The sequence below is a fragment of the Microtus oregoni genome, unplaced genomic scaffold (genome assembly GCF_018167655.1).
Source record: "Microtus oregoni isolate MIOR12 unplaced genomic scaffold, Mior012 000002F_ref0000024, whole genome shotgun sequence".
Taxonomy (NCBI): domain Eukaryota; kingdom Metazoa; phylum Chordata; class Mammalia; order Rodentia; family Cricetidae; genus Microtus; species Microtus oregoni.
Genome location: NW_024543061.1, coordinates 56938701 through 56950795, shown reverse-complemented (window position 1 = coordinate 56950795; position 12095 = coordinate 56938701). Strand labels below are relative to the sequence as shown.

Genomic DNA, 12095 nt, shown 5'->3' with positions numbered 1-12095 from the left:
CTGTTTGATTGTGAACAGTTGGACTTAAGCTCCAAACAGATTTTTCATTGTGGAGTTTGATTTGTAAATGCCGACTTTATTAGCAGATTTGTGCTTCTGATCTGTGCCTTCCTTTTCTGTTTGTTCTGAATCTTGATCCTCTTGGCACATCTTGTGTTTGTTCTGAAGTTATAAAAGGTCAGTTTATTTATCAGTGTCTTATTAAGAATGCTAGTACAAGAACTGGAAAGATAGCACAGTAGGTAAGAGTGCTTTTACTGTTCTTGCAGAGGACCCAAGTTTGGTTCCCAGCACCCATAACAAATGAATCTCTACTGCCTATAACTCCAGATCTAGGGAATCTGGCACCTCTAGCTGCCATGGAAACCTACACTCACATTTAGAAACACACATAATTAAAAATTATAAATCTGTGAGGGAAGAAAAAAAGAATGGTAGCACAGGCTGAGTGGGATGGTATGAAGTTGAAAGTATTCATAGAAGATCCCTAAGAGATAGGGCAGACACAATCAGAGTTACATCTTGTACTCCGTCAGCCCAGTGTGAGACAGGAACATAATACAGAACTGAAACACTCCAGTTGCCTTTACCAAGTACTTGCATTACTCATAATAGTAGAAATCTTTCTAGAGCTGGGAGGACCAAACAGGTCAGTTGTAGACACTTGCATAGCATGCAGAAGCCTTAGGTCCAGTCCTCAGTAACCCCTACACACACACACACACACACACACACACACACACACCACCCCAAAAATAAATATAAATAAATTATTTATTAATTTGTTTTCTGGAGCACAATGTGCCTGAGTGAATTTCTTATACTAAACAGTATCCTTACTTCATTATCCATATCTCTTCTTCAAACTAATAATCCACTGTGGTCAACTAAAGTATTCTTACTGAAGCAGTGATTTAAATATACAACAATGAAGTACCTGCATCTGCATCTCAGATTCTTAACAGGACTAGGTGCATCAGGAGGCCGTCAACTGGGACCATTTGTGACAGCTGAACACCTTTCTACACTACAGAATTAGACTTAGAAAAGGACAATATAGCTAACTGTAGAAAATCAGTGTGGAATTTGAAGGAAGGGGAACTCTAGAAGTCACTATTGAACTCTTCTGCACTTTAAATGCTTAAGATTTTATAGTGTCCCCAGAGGTTACTCCATTCTAAAGATTTTTTGCCCTTTTCCTTTCTCATTAACCCTGCAGTAGCCACACCTTTATATATTTATGTTCAGGCCATAGACATTCTAGACAATTCCCTGACAGTATTATGTGAGCTTTTTCCACAAATGCTCAAAAATTTACCATGGCAACTTAAAACAAGCTTGGCCACAAAAAGATGCTGTACTAAGTATACTTCAAAGTTTAGAATACAGTGTTCTTTAAACCTAAGTGTAGTAATAGGAGCGGTGGGGCTGTGTCCCCAGCACCCCGGCCGCCTGCTAGCTTATGCCTGAAATAAAAACACACAAACTGTATTCATTTAAACACTGCTTGGCCCATTTCTATCTAGCCTCTTCTAGGCTAATTCTCACATATTAATTTAGCCCATTTCTAATCATCTGTGTAGCACAGCTAGGTGTGCTTACCAGGAAGATTCTAGCCTACGTCCATCCTGGGTCGGAGCTTCATCGCTTGTGCCCCAGAGAGCTGAGCTATGGCGTCTCTCTGAGGTGTCTGCCCCCAAGAGGAGAGCTCTCGAGTCTGAGCTCACTTCCTCTTCCTCCCAGCATTCTGTTCTGTTTACTCCTCCCACCTACGTTTTAACCTATGAGGCCAAGCAGTTTCTTTATTACTTAACCAATGACCTTCCTCCATCACCTAAGTTTTATTTACATTGGACTGTTATTAAGTGGTTAGTTTTTGGGTTTTTATGATACAATAAAATTTCTTTCACATCCAAACTTCTGGCATATGGAGATAGAGGTCACCTTCATGTGTTGTTCCTTAGGAGCTGTCTACCTTGTCTCTTTAAGACAGTGCCTCTCAGTGAACCTGGGATTCACCATATGAAATAGACTGACAAACAAGTTCTAGGGTTTGCCCCTTGTGTCCCTGGCATTAGGATTATATATGTGTGCTTCCACATTAGCTTTTTTATATCAAACCCAGGACCTCAGTCTTACAAGAAACAAGAACTGACTGAACCTTCTCCTCATCCCATTAATTTTCATTATTAAAATGTAGACCCAAAGCCAGGTGGTGGAGCACACCTTTATCCCAGCACTCAAGAGGCAGAGGCAGGCAGATCTCTGTGAGTTTGAGGCCAGCCTGGTTTACAGAATAAGTTCCAGGACAGCCAGGGATACACAGAAAACCCTGTCTCAAACAACCAAAAATAATAAATACATAAATATATACATAAGTATATGGATGATGGATGAATAAATAAATCAATAAATGAATAAATAAATGAATGTAGAAATGGGTCACAAGACTGGAGAAACAGGAAGACAGAATATTTTTTAACCTTTTTCCTAAACCAGAAGAGGGCATTACATCCCTGGTCCTCTGCAAGGGCAGCCAGTGTTAACAGTTATCATCCAGAGTTGAGCCATCTCTCCAGCCCCCAGGGATGGTTCTTAGAGAAAGTGTCCAATACCTGTTTATCTTAAGATTGCCTTTTGTGGAAGCAGCAGTAAATAGTTTGTGTTGCTTATTCTGTTGTTCTCCATTGAATTAATTATATCAGATTACCGCTGAGTTTGGGGGCTAAATGAAGGAAAGAGGATATAGGACTTACAGCTTAGAACAACTTTTGGCATTTTCAGGGACCAGACCTGAAGAGCCATGACCAACTAGTTTGAAGTGTGAAAACAGGATTAGAATATGACAGTCGTCCCTGTTCTCACTGACCATGTGGCCATGGTTCAGATTGAACAGAAGGAGCATTTCCATTTGGAGGCCAGGGCTTTGGGGCTACACTGTTGCATGGTCTCTGTTGTCTCTGGGAAGAATAACATGGTGAGAAGGTGAGGCTCAGGAGGCCTGACTTGTGGAGTCAGCCCTGCTGTAACTAGATAGGAACAGGAGTTCAGTTAGCATGCCAGCACTTTTATTTCTTATTGTGAAATAAGGCTCTTTCACTAGAAAACTCCTAAGGATCTTGCAATTTAGGGTGCCTAGATGAGTATGTATGTATAAATATATATGCATACACAGACTTGTATAAATTGGCGTTTAAAAAAAAGTAATATGAGGGCCAGCAAGATAGCTCTACAAGTAAGAGCACTTGCTGCAAAGCCTAATGCATGAAAACCCACCCACCACACACACACACACAAAATAAAGATGGCTTAGTGGTTAAAAGAAGTTATCGTGAGCTGGGCGGTGGTGGCGCACGCCTTTAATCCCAGAATTTGGGAGGCAGAGGCAGGCGGATCTCTGTGAGTTCAAGACCAGCCTGGTCTACAAGAGCTAGTTCCAGGACAGGCTCCAAAACCACAGAGAAACACTGTCTCAAAAAACCAAAAAATAAATAAAAAAATAAAATAAAATAAAAAGCCGTTATCGTGAAGCCTGATGTCCTAAGTATTAATTCCCAGGTCCCACATGGTGGGAGGAGAAAACTGACTTCTGAAGGAAGTCTGGCCACTCGTGTACAAAATAAGTAAATAAAAATAAAAGTAATACATTTTCCTATCTCTCTCAGAAATAGATATTCAAGCCCCAAACTGTATGCATTCTCTGTTTATATTCAGTTATATTAGATTTAGAAAACAATTTCCTAGTGCTGGTAAGATAGTTTATGAGGTACTTGCTGCCCGGACCTGAGTAGTTTGATCCCCAGGACCCACATATTGGAAGGAAAAAAACCAAATCCTACAAGTTTACCTCTGGCCTCCACATGTGTGGCACACTCAGTGAATGAATGAACGAACAGGCAAAATTTAAAGCTTGATCATCTCACAAAGACCTGTTTGTAATTAAATAGCACATGAATGTGATTGTGTTGGGAGCCAGATGTAGATCAAAACTGAAACACAATTAAGGGCATAGACTTCTTGGAGGTCTAGGCACATGAAGAACTTAAATTGAACATACCCTGGCCTCACCATCATATCACAGAAAGCATTTGACTTTTGATTCAGTATCTTCGTAATCAGTAATTGATAACCTAGGTATGTGTAGTTGGTGCCTCTGCAAAGGCCTTACCTTCAAATAGAGTTCTGTGTTTATGTAAACAGCCTGAGAGTTCATTGTCATTGACTTGACTACTTGGGATTAACACAAGAGAAGACAAAATGCAGTTGATTATCTGCAGTGCGCTTGGATTTCTAATATGAGTCTTAGGTTTAGCTTGAGCTCTAAGTGGTCCTTAGTCTTTAAATCATTCCACCCTCACATTAACTTTGGGCTCCTCATGAAAAGCCTAGCCCTTAGCCTTTTAATCTAAAAGTAGGTCATCTTACTACTTAGGCACATTTTTTATTCTATATTTTAATTCACATGCATATCTTGCCTGATTGTTTATTTAACGTGCGCATCTATGTGTATGCACATGCTCACACCCCATCCTGGAATTCACCATAGAGTTCAGACTGGTCTCTAATTCATGATCTGCCATTGTGTAGCATCACACCTTACTAAAATCAGAGCTTTTTATTTTTTAGTTTTTTTTATTATTATTAAAAATTTCCACCTCCTCCCCTCTTCTGATTTCCCTCCCCCTCCCCAATCAGAGCTTTTTAAAATAAGTGTTAAATAAGCAATCAGGTATAGTAGTCAATGCACGCCTCCCATCACTTGGGAGGCAGTGGTAGGCATATCTGAGTTTGAGACCAGACTGTTAATGTTTTGAGAAATAAATTCTCAGGTTCCTTAGTACTTAATTATTATCATTAAAAACAAAAGTGTATAAGTGCTTTAAAAAGGAAACCCTAATTACTAAAGTGTGAATCAGATTTTCTAAACTTAAATTATTTCAGGTTAAACTCACTTTTAGTAGGATTGTTGTGGGGTAGATCAGAGTATCTGCATTTCAGCTCAGCATTTAACAGAGTCCTGTATGTAACTTTATAGCTAATCTGGATACTTGTCAGTGTGAAAGAAGGCCTCTGATGGTTTGCTTCAGGACACTCCCTGCTCTGATCAACCTCTTTGTTAATTCCTTGATTAAAGATACTGCCTTGCTTAATTAGAGTGGAAGATGTCAAACAACTAAAAAGAATAGTTAATTTGAGCAACAGTATTGGAATCCAGGAAATTCACAAAGACAAGCAGACAGAGGTCAGCACACATTGTGAACAGCTGCCTCACATTTGTGTGAGTCTCTGATAGGGCATCATAGGTCTTCCTGCCTCAGCTTCCCAAATACAGTGGAAGCTGGAAGCCCTGGATGACCTAGAACTTACTACGTAGACCAAAATGGCCTGGAATTCACTGAGATCCACTTGTCTAGCCACCCAGCTTTAAAAAAAAACAAAAAAAAAACTTAAAAATGTGGAATTTTTTAGTGTATGGATGGATGTTTTGTGCCTGATCCCAGAGAAGGCTAGAATGGGGCATTGGGTACCCTGAGCCTGGAGTTGTGAGACAGTTGTAAGTTGTCACATAGGTGCTGGGAACCAAACCTGAGTCCTGGAAGAGCAACCCAGGCTCTTAACCACTGAGCCATCTCCACCCCTTCCTCCTGTTCCCCTACATGAGTGTTTTTTAAATATAAGTTCTAGAAATTGAACTCAGGTTCTTGTGTTTGTAGAACAAGTATCTTAAGTATTTTTTAAATTAATTTTAATTTGATTATAAGGAGCTAAAATAATTTTGTCACATACCTAGGTAGGTGGAAAATTTGTTTGTTTGTTTGTTTGTTTGTGGCAGCTGCCAAAGCTAAGAAAAACCAGAGACAGTGCTGTATTGATCACCCTACTGTGTTTTTTGAGACTGGATCTTACTTTGTAGACAGGACTGACATCAAACTCCTGGCCATTCTTCTTCCTTAGCCTCCCATTGCTGGGTTAATACTTGTGAGCCACCACAACGAGTTGCATTATTGATTTTCTAAGCATAATTTAAAAACAGAGATCTTCCATATTCACTGGTTCTTTGTATTTACAGTGTACATGAGTTCTAGGCCAAAGAACATGTGGACATCTGGCTTCATGTTTTTCAACTTAAATATTGGCATGCGTCAAAAATGTTTTAGAGGCGGGGACTGGAGAGATGGCTCAGCAGTTAAGAGCATTGCCTGCTCTTCCAAAGGTCCTGAGTTCAATTCCCAGCAACCACATGGTGGCTCACAACCATCTGTAATGAGGTCTGCTGCCCTCTTCTGGCCTGCAGGCATACACACAGAAAGAATATTGTATACATAATAAATAAATAAATATTTTTAAAAAATGTTTTAGAGGCTTTATTCACTTTGAATTAAAATTTAAGTGTCTTTACTTTCATTCTAACCTTTTGTATAAGAGACTTTTTTCCTTATAGTAGTTCAGAGTATTTAGATTTGAAATTAGAATTTTTATTCTCAAAATTAACCCTGCTTTCGTTTTCCATATTTTAGTCAAGTTCTCCTCCTCTTACGCTTGAAACAAGGGCTCTTGATTTCTTCCCTCTTCTCCTTCATCTCCAGGACAAAGACAGCAGCTTGCAGAAGAACTATTGGTTTGTTTTAATGTCTTCTGCTTCCGTTGCCCTCCAGGCTTCACTGTGTGTGAGTCATCCTCTCAGAGGTCTCCACTCTTTTCTTGGAACCTTTTTGTCCCTTAAGTAAAAACTGCCAATGCAGAATGCCTGAAACAGCGTGGAAAAACACAGTAGCTTAGCCTGAGCTCACCCAGCAGAGTAATGTGTTCCTTTCCTCCTTTCTAATCCCAAAGACATATGTTTGTGTTCATCAGAACTCATTAAATACCCGCTCTGTTTGGTGTAGGTAACCTCATGCAGCTCACTGTCCCTTAACAACTCATCTTTCCTCTTGAGCAAGCCTGTTTATGCTTTGTCTGTTCTCTTCCTGTTTCTTGGCCTAAACTTCTATTTATTTTAATTATATATTAGAGGGGGGCATCATAGTATATGTGTGAAGATCAGATAGACGATTTGCAGGAATCAGTTTTCTCCTGCCACCATGTGGGTTCTGGGGATCAAACCAGCTAGCTCATCAGGCTTGACTGCAAGTGCCTTTACCTGGGGGCCATGATTATTTTAACTTTTATAAATCACAGTCTCAGAGAAAATGGGTAGAAAAACAAGGATTCAAATCTGTCTTCTATGCAAACACTAGCATACTTCAAACCCATTTACTGTGACCTAGTGTTTTGAGCTTAATGTTCCCAAACAATAGAATACTATCATGTGATGGCATCTTAAGAGAAAGGATGAAAGGCTGAAAAACTGGTTATTTATTCCTTTATTTGTAATACGAAGAGGTTGAGAAAGATTTCCTATTGGTAAGTTGCCAGCTGATAGCTTCACTCCTGCTTCTTCATTCTTGTTATAGCTCTTTTTTTCATTCTGGTAATTGTCCCAAAATCCAAAAAAAAAAAAAAAAAAAGCATTTCTTTGAAACTCTGTGTTCTCTGCAGTTTAGTGGCAAAGCAACAGTGATAAAGCTAAATGGTTAAATGGTGTCATGGTTTTGTACTTTTTTTTCCCCAAGCCATCTGTGACAACTGATATTTTGCAAAGAACAAATTAAAATAAACCTTTGTTTTCACATTGACTTGAACTAACTCATCAAATATTATTTTTAGCAGTTTTCTTATTTTCTGACAATGTTTATTTTTCATATTTATACAATTACCTATTAAAAAAGCAATTATTCAGTTGTGCTTGCTGAAGCACAGTGGAACAGGCTGTCAGTCCCTTGGTGGGAAAGAGTACATGAGCTGGTGTGTCCTGGTTGGCCTGACTTGACAAGATTTTCCCCAAAAGACAGACAGACAAGACAGAGAGCCAGGTCAGACACTGAAGAGAATATGTATCAAGGAAGGAGTTCTAAACAAAACTTACTTAACCAATTTGTCTAAAATTGGACTTTAAGAAGGACACAGATGTGCTCAGGAAAAAGCTCAGATAGCTACAGAAGTTTTGGCTGAGCAAAGAATCTTTGTCAACACTTGACTGGCATGTTCTTCACCTGAGATTTAGAAATCTAATAGCTATCTAAGTAGGACTTTTAAGGGAGTTATAACCGTCTAACAGTGATGGAATATAGCATGAAAACGGCTTTTCAAGTGGTAAATAGCAATGCTTTTTTTGTTTGTTTGTTTGTTTTTTGTTTTTTGAGACAGGGTTTCCCTGTGTAACAGTCCTAGCTGTCCTGGAACTAGCTCTTGTAGACCAGGCTGGCCTCGAACTCACAGGGATTCACCTGTCTCTGCCTCCCAGTGCTGGGATTAAAGGCATGCAGCAATGCATTTTTAAAATATTTATTAATTTTTATGTTTATGAGTGTTTTGCCTGCATGTATCTTTATTCACTATGTGTATGCACTACCTACAGGGGTCAGAAGAAGACATAAGATCCCCTGGAAATAGAGTTACAGATGATTTGTTTGGGGGGTTGTTTTGTTTTGTTTTTCAAGACAGGGTTTCTCTGTGTAGAGTTGGTGTCTGCCCTGGAACTAACTCCACCTGCCTCTACCTCCCCTAGTGCTGGGATTAAAGGTGTGTGCCACCACTGCACACACCTGACTTTTTGTTTGTTGTTTGTTTGGGTTTGTTTGTTTGTTTTGGCGTTACAGTTGATTGTAAGCCCTAATGTGGGTGCTGGGAACCAAAACCGGATCCTCTGTAAAAACAGCCAGTGCTCTTAACCTCTGAGCCATCTGTCCAGCCCCTTTAATGCATTTACCTATGTATGTGGGTGATGTGAACATATGTGTGTATTTGTGTTTGTGAGTACATGTAGAAGCCTGAAGTTGATTTAGGTTATCTTCCTCAATTGCCCTCCACCATATATATTGAGGCAGAGTTTCTCATTTGAACCTGGGTTTCTCACTTTGGCTAGTCTACCTCGCCAGCTTGCTCCTGGGATCACAGGCAGGCTGTCACACCTACCCAGCATTTACCTAGGGTCTATGAATCTGAACTCCAGACTTTACACTTGCCTGGCAATCACGTTCTCCACAGACCATCTTCTGCCCCTGTTAGCATTTTTTAAAAGCATAGTTTACCCGTGCCTCCTCTGAGTGGTAGCTTTCTGATAGTATAGTAAGTTATGATGATTCATTTTCTTCTTTTGAAATTACTGAGTTACTTTATTTAGCATAGAAGATCATTTGGAAGATTAAGAATCTTTAGTCAGCCTGGGTTCTGTGGTTATTTGTTCTTTTCCTTGTTCTGAGCTTGAACCTGAATCCTTACACTCTACCATGGAGAGAATGCCCCGCACCAAGAGTCTTGCTTGGTTGTTTGCTTTCTCTCCTGAAGAAACTGCTATTCTGAGACTGTCAATCAGTGAAGTTTCACTTGCCCTGGATGTTTAAGGTATAGGCTCAATCTTTACTGCTGCCAAAAAGGGAAGGGAAAGGCTACTATTTTGAAAATGTTTCTTTATAACATTGGACATTATTTTCATTTAAAATAACAAAAAATAAAGAACTTAGAGCCAGGTAGGTGTTTTTCTTCCTTCAAATTGAAACAGGGTCTTTTATGTAACCCAGTCAAACCACAAACTCACAATCTTAATAGCCAGGCATGTTTCTGAATAGTATTAATATAGCAATACCATGTGCAGTTTTGAGTTCCAAACAAAATTAAATAGATGAAATGTTATTTTTATCTTCCTGGAAACCTTGAAAACAGTTGTGCCTTGTGAACTTTGGGTTTAAAGATGTTCTCTATTCTCATCACCTTGAGAATCCTGGACTCTTCGTCTTACAAAGTAAAGTTTTGCACACCTCTTCATTTGTTTGGAGTTCCCCAGCACTTCTTTATATAAGGCCATGTGTCACCATGCAGGATTTATGATGATCACTGCTATGAAACAGTGCCCCGAAGCACCCTTTGCCCTTAAAATGATTGCCGTGGATTAGAATATACCTCCTAAAAGTTCTTATGATAAAATGTGATTTCCACATATAATGGTAATGATATTTGGAGGAGGGTCCACTGGAAATAATTAGGATTAGATGACATTTGAGTGGGGCCTCCACAGTAGCCTAAGCAGCTTCATGAAGAGAGAGCAGCGTCAACATTCTTGCCCAGTCTCACCATAAAATGCCTGTACTTTGTTAGTGCAGCAGGAAAACCCTAACCCAGGTACCAGTGCTATCCACTTGACATCCAGCTTCCAGAACTGTGAGCTAAATAAACTTATATCCCTACCACTCACATGGTTTCTAGGATTTTGTTATAGAAACAGAAGACGGACCAGGCAGTAGGGAATGACATTATAAATAGTTCTTTTGAGATAGGCAGAGCCTTAGTAGTAAGTGCTTATTAAATACTGCACTTTTCACATTTGTTTGTGTGCTTACATGTGTTCACATACATATATCTGTAGGTGCATGTATAGATTCTGGACATCAAATTCAAGTCATTGAGTGTCTCCACCCACTGAGCCATCCCATCACTCCCTATACTCTGCTATTGTTGAAACAGTGTCTCTTCATAACCCTTTCTGTCCTGGAACTCACTATATAGTTGACTTCAGACTCACAGAGACTCACCTGCCTCTGCCTCCTGAGTCCTGGAATTAAACACAGGTACCACCATGCCCAGCCCTTGTACTCATTTTTGAAGTATTGTTTTAGCTAGTCTGAAATGGTCAGTGCCAATGTTCTTTTTGGAAATCTTAAAACTCTGCCACTAAGAAAAAAAAACTGTGTCCTGCTTTCTGAACTAATTGGCTCTAACAGTAAAAGAAAATGCTTGCCCTATTTAGATGCTCATATGACCATTTCCAGCTCCTTGCTTTGTAGTTTGCTTCCCCTGCCCACTGGCTGGTGTTAGCTTTTACATAATTGAGAGCTGCTGTAGTCAAACAAAAATTTCCCTCATCCTGAATTCCAGTGGGAAGTTAATACAATTTCTTACTTTGAACTGAGCTAGTTTGGGGGTTTGGAGAGGGCTGACACAGAAGATTCCTTGAGGGCTACGGATTCCCAGCTGACTAAGGCCTTCCCTACAAATTTGTTCTCTACCATTCATGACTATTTCATTTACCTCTCATCCCAGTACCCCTTGGCTCAACTGGTAGCCCTGGCTGACCTGGAACTCTGTTTATACCAGGTTAGCCTTGAACTCACAGAGACCTCGCGCCTTTGCTTCCTGAGTACTGGGATTAAAGGTGTGTACCACCACACCCTGGTATAGAACTGTAATCCTTTGGCAGGACTGGGGCAGGAAGATCCTGAATTGGAGGCCAGCCTGGGCTACATAATGAGATCATGGGTCATAAAAACAAAAAGTTAGGGCTGGAGAGATGGCTCAGTGGTTAAGAGCATTGCCTGCTCTTACAATGGTCCTGAGTTCAATTCCTGGCAACCACATGGTGGCTCACAACCCCATCTGTAATGAGGTCTGGTGCCCTCTTCTGGCCTGCAGGCAAACACACAGAAAGAATATTGTATACATAATAAATAAATATTTTTAAAAAATGTTAACAAACTCAATGTGGGCCCGTTTAAGAACCTAAAGCCAATATGTGTTGGCCCATGCCTTTAATCTCAGCACATTGGAGGAAGAGGCAGGTAGATCTCTGAGTTATGAGACCAGCCTGATCTACAGAGCAAGTTCCAGGACAGCCAGGGCTACACAGAGAAATCCTCTCTGAAAAAGTCAAGAAAAAAGAGAGTACCTGGTTGTTTAATCAATATAATGAAAGAACATACTACTGTAAACAAATAAAGGACTATCCTGCTAAGATCCCTAGTGCCTTCCCAAAAAATAACCTTTTTCTCTAAGAACTGATATTTTCCTTTGTTTTTGCTTTTTAAGTTGTTTTTTGTTTGGGTTTTTTGGTTTTTTAAGGTTTATTTGTTTATTAAAAATACAGTGTTCTGTCCACATGTATGTCTACATGCAGAGGCACCAGATCTCATATGGTTGTGAAGCCACCATGTGAGTGCTGGGAATTGAACTCAGGACCGCTGTAAGAGCAGCCAGCGCTCTTAACCTCTGAACCATCTCTCCAG

The 12095-nt window shown here is 39.9% G+C and overlaps 1 protein-coding gene across 3 annotated transcripts in view; it reads left to right on the top strand.

The window, feature by feature from the left end:
* The window catches only part of Tmcc1 (transmembrane and coiled-coil domain family 1), a 139432-nt gene that overhangs the window by 82426 nt on the left and 44911 nt on the right, over nt 1-12095 (top strand). The gene's annotated exons all lie outside the window — the stretch shown is intronic.